Raw genomic sequence first — 5,360 nt, 5'->3', positions numbered from 1 at the left:
TAAAAAATGTATAGCCTGAATGCACTGTAAGTTGCTTTGGATAAAAGCGTCTGCTAAATGCATAAATTTCTTTATTTATAATTGACGCTATCAAACTAGCGTACTCTTCTTTGGGCCTACAATGCCCCATGGGATTATAAGCCCACTCAACAAGAGGCGTTGCCTCTTCCTGGGCTTGGTTTAGCGTTGTGTCCATTACAGAAATTTGTGCGCCAGCCGGCTGGGCCTCGCTGTCCACATTTACCAGGGTTTATAATCTGGATGTCCCGGCCTTACAGGCTCGGGGCCTTTCTGCTTAAACGGACTTACTCTGGCTATATGGCAAAACCAGTGCTTCAGGCGTTTGCCTTCTTCACTGTACACTCTTGGCCCCCACTGGGTTCCGAGGCTGTACAATTTATCTTGTAATGATTACTCAGCGCCGGGCCGACCTCTGCGAGTTTGGCCCTATTGCCTCCTGCGGGGCTTCCCTGCAAAATACTTGGTCCCTCTGGGCCCCATTGGTGCTCAAGGCAAGTTCAAGTATTAGTCGTTTCTCTAGCATAGCACAGCGGGATTGTACTGGTTCCCCATAGCGTCTTGAGCAGACGCAGTATGAGTGAAGTATTGATAGGGAACGTACTCGGTTACTAGCGTAACCTCGGTTCCCTGAGATACGGGAATGAGTACTGCGTTGCTGGCCGTGCTATGTAGCTGTACGACTCAGTCGTCGCTTCAGTCAAAGTAACCTGAGGATCCTATGGCGAAGTGCCCACTTATTTAGCCAGATGCCCCGCCCATTCTGGTGGGCTTTGTCACCATAGGCTCGTGCAACTCCGCTGCCAAGCCATTGGTTCGTGCAGTGTATTAAAAACGAACCAATGGCCGTGCAGTTACACTGCGTTATTGAAAAGGCTTCAGTATTCAGAGAAAAAGTAATTTTCCCCTTAGCGTCTTAAGCAGATGCAGTACTCATTCCCGTATCTCAGGGAACCAAGGTTACGTTAGTAACCGAGTATGTGTTTTGGCGTATTGATTACCATTTGTGTAACCACAGTTTTTCTACAAATACCATGGTTAAACTATGGTTAGTGTAGTAAAACCATGGTTAATTTGTGGTTACCATAGTTTAACTATAGTAACCATGGTTTTTTTCGAAAGGGAGTACACACAAGTTTTCAGTGCTGTTACAATCACACAAAACCTTTTAAAAAAATGGGGTGTCACGATATACCGGTAAATGAAACATTGCTATTGTGTTCATTAGTCTGTCAACAGACTAACAGACAAGAGACTAACTGCCACTGCAACAGACCAGGAGGTTGAACACTGGGATAAAATATGACCGCAGCCTGTCGCAGTGTCAAACCAGCCACCTCTCTCCTCCATTGTCATTTACCATGAACTGCATTTCCCAGAACCCATTTCCCATTGCCTGGATTCATTAGGCCTCATTTCATTCAGCTGTGCATCGATACTCTGTGTGACTGAGAACATGAGGCTTATATAGGCAGTTTACTGTGTCTTGGTTTTTTGACTCCATGCTTATCCTGTCATGGCCACAGAGGTCGTACCTGAACTCTCTGCCTGTTTTGTTATGGCCACAGAAGCCATTATTAACCTTTCTGTGTGGTGATTTCCAGCGACACAGTGGTGATCTTCAGCCCCATCTGGTGGTCCTCTGTCCCATCTGCTCTGCTTTGGTGGTCTTTGGTTCCTCCATGGGGGATCTACAAACCCATGTGCTCTGCCCTGGTGATCTACAGCTCCACCTGCTCCACCCTGGTGGTCTTCGGCTCCACCCTAGAGGCCTTCAGTTCTGCCTCCGCCACCGTGACCTCCAGCTCTGCTGGCTCTGCCATGGTCACCAGCTCCTTTAACTCCACCCAGGCTCACTGTTTTGCCTCAATCTCCAGTCCTGCTTCCTGTCCATGGACCTGGCCCTGGTTCTGCCTCCACACCAGGAGCATCTGGAATCTGCTCCTTAAGTGGGGGGGAGGGAAATTGTCACACCTCTCAGCTGGAGTTCCCTTGATTTCCACCAGAGGGCACTTTTCTCTCTTATATTGTTATCTACCATTAACTGCATTTCCCAGAACCCACTGCCCAGACTCATTAGGCCTGACTGCATTCAGTTAACTTAACATTTCAGTTAACTTCATTACCTTGTTAACTCTATATAAACTTAAAAAAAAAAACTGAATTTTTATCATCAACCTTGTGTCTCTGAGCAATATGTAGCACAAAGATAGGGATAGAGGACGTTGGGCAAGAGAGAGAGTTTAAGATCTTGTCTTCTCTTGTCTCCTCCGGCCAATGGTCTACCTTCACTGGTTTTGACTATTGACTTGGCTGCAAGTTATCGGTATTGATAGAGACTGCTTTTTGGCTCTGACCCTTGCTCGCCCCTGACCATTAGCCCTGAATTACCCTTTACTATCTGTCTTTTCATTACTGACCCACTGCCTGTTAAAAAAAACTTCTGTCTTCACCCTTGGATTGATATTTCTTTTGTTTTGTCCTGTTGGTGATTAGTTAGTTATCACATTTACTTTTACACAGTGTTGGGAAGGTTACTTTGGAAATGTAATAGGTTACAGATTACAAGTTACCCTATTTAAAATGCAATAGTAGTGTAACTTTTTCAATTACTTTAATAAAGTATTACTTTTGATTACTTTTCTACATTTCTAATGAATGTTTATTTGCAACTGTTAATCATTTTCAAACATTTACACCATGCAGGGTTAACCTTACAGTAGTGCTCAACACTGTCAGACTTTCAAAATCCTTCATCACTTGAATTAAGATGACCAAATTTGAATAAATCCCCCACAAAATCAGACTTTAGTACCGCCTTTTACTTTGAAATTTAATATGAAGTTCAATGCAGATTTAAAATCATAAGAAATAGTTTACTGATACTGTTTTTGAAACCAAATCTTTGCATAACTACATGGTTTGGAAAATAAATGGTTAATTAAAAAATAATAATAAATAAAAGCATATACATCAACTCAAATATGGTTATCTACTAAGCATGTGTGTCCTATTCTGTGTACTAAACTCCTGAAACATTGGTGTCTTTTTGAAACATTGGTGTCTCTTTGTATATGATATGATGATAGTTTTCTCAAAATAAGTAAAATGCTCATGAAGTGACTCAGAGCAGTTCTAGAGATTATGTTTATGTGTTCATGTACTCATATATTGAGGCGGCAGAGGCTGCAAACACCGTGAGCTTCAGTAGGCCTATGTATAGTAAATGAAACCGCATGTCTGCGCCATTAATTTCCACGAGGGAAAAAAATTTCAGGCCGGGAAATCTCACACTCATACACCCACAACAAATTCTGAAACATGGACAACCCTATTTTTTGTATGGACCTCACATAAAAAAGGTTTAAATCCTTAGGTTGGGGACCATGCAAAATAATTAAAGTTCTCTCCTGAACTGCACCTTCACTTCCATTTTTCTTTTCAGTCTCTTTATTTTGCCCTAATATCTATCTCTCTCATGACTTTAATACTCAAAATTTAACAAAACTATACTTTCTAAATAGCCTGCATGTCAAAATTAGTACATCACTACAATATCTTTATAGAAAAATCCTACTGAACATGAGTCATGTTTTTCCCGTACAAAAATTAACCATGCTCTTATGATAGTAAAAGTACAGTAACCAAGTTTTTTTTTGGCAAATGGATTACCATTTGTATTTATTTTTACTACAAATTCCATGGTTAAACTATGGTTAGTGTAGCAAGAACCATGGTTAATTTGTGATTACCATGGTTTAACAATAGTAGCCATTGTCATTGGATTTATAGTAAAATCATTGTTAATTTTCATAAGTGTTGTGTTGTTGTCTGCCCTAGCTCCCCCTAAACCTATTATAAAATATGATTATTTGTCTGCTAAATGACTACTGTAACATTACAATAGATAATAATGATGTCCTTTATACAGTATTTTGAGTGATGACTGACCAGCAATGGGTTGCTGCTGCTTAACTAAGTAAACAAAGACAAAACTAGAAACCCTGAACAGTAGTTTTGTTTCTCTGCTCCACCTGTGCGCTTCCACAGTCCACTCCATTCTCTCTCTCGCATTGATTACTCTGATCCAAACCATTTGGCGGAGGCGCGGAGAGCGCGCGAGCCGAAGCATTGCCAGTCGCGACTAACCGATTCATGATTTATTAGAGATTTAATTATCGAATGGCAAATTCGGAAATAATCGCTTTAGTACATTCGGCAGGCAATTATACAATAACAATATTAAAAAAGCGGGCCAAATCGGCTGCCAGGCCACCGACACTAGACACTAGTCCATATCGCGCTTTGATTCAAGTGTACTGACCTACTTTTGATTTATTCGTCCAAAATGTGGAATATTCCGTCCGCGTTAGGCTATAGGAATTCCATTTTTATGACTGGATTCTACGAACCAGTCTGTGTTTTCCTCATCGCGTAAATTATAGGGTCGTATGTCTCAGAGTAGTCAGTGCAATTTGGGAAATAAATCAATTAAATCTGTATGTGGATGTGTGTAAATATTCAAATGTGATCCCCTTTGTAATTGTTAACATTTTCATAAGTAACTGTAATTTAATTACACATTTTTTCTTAGTAACTGTAACTGACTACAGTTACATTTATTTTGTAATTAAATTACGTAACGCCGTTACATGTAACTAGTTACTCCCCAACATTGCTTTTACATGTATTCATTTAACAATTGCTTTTATTGAAAGTGACTTCGAGTTGAGGTATACAACAAGCAATAATCATAAAGAGGCAAATAAACACAGAAGGTGCTTGTATTAGAGCTAGATCAGGCAGAGATTAAGGAAAAGTAAAAGCATAGATTTTTTTAAAAGTAGGATACAGTCAAATGTTGATGGAAAAGATGAGTTTTCAGCCACTAGAATGGATTGTACATTCCAAATGGGGGTGGGATGATCATTCCACCAGCAAGCAACGGTGAACAAAAATGTTCTGTAAAATTTTGTGCCTCTCTGATATGATATCAAGAGGCGTCGCTCACTTACCAGCCTCAGGCTTCTGGAGGGGATGCAGACTCATAAGAATGAGTGCAAGTAGGAGGTTGCGGAGCCTGCGGCTGATCTGTGTGCAAGGCAAGCATCAATGTCTTGAACTTGATGCAAGCTGCAACCAACAGCCAGTGCAGTGAGATAAAGAGAGGTGTGATATTGGCCCTTTTGGTCTTGTTAAAAACCAGTCGAGCTGCTGCATTCTGAATCATTTGGAGACAAGGGTCTGGAGGAGAAGTTATGCAACATGCTCTGTTAGGAAGGGCCTGATCTTCCTGATGCTTTTCAACGCAAACCTGCATGTTTGAGCTATAAAAAAAAAAA

Source organism: Sinocyclocheilus anshuiensis, unplaced genomic scaffold, assembly GCF_001515605.1.
Source record: "Sinocyclocheilus anshuiensis isolate Anshui unplaced genomic scaffold, SAMN03320099.WGS_v1.1 scaffold2257, whole genome shotgun sequence".
Classification (NCBI taxonomy): Eukaryota; Metazoa; Chordata; class Actinopteri; order Cypriniformes; family Cyprinidae; genus Sinocyclocheilus; species Sinocyclocheilus anshuiensis.
Note: the sequence above shows the minus strand (reverse complement) of the source record.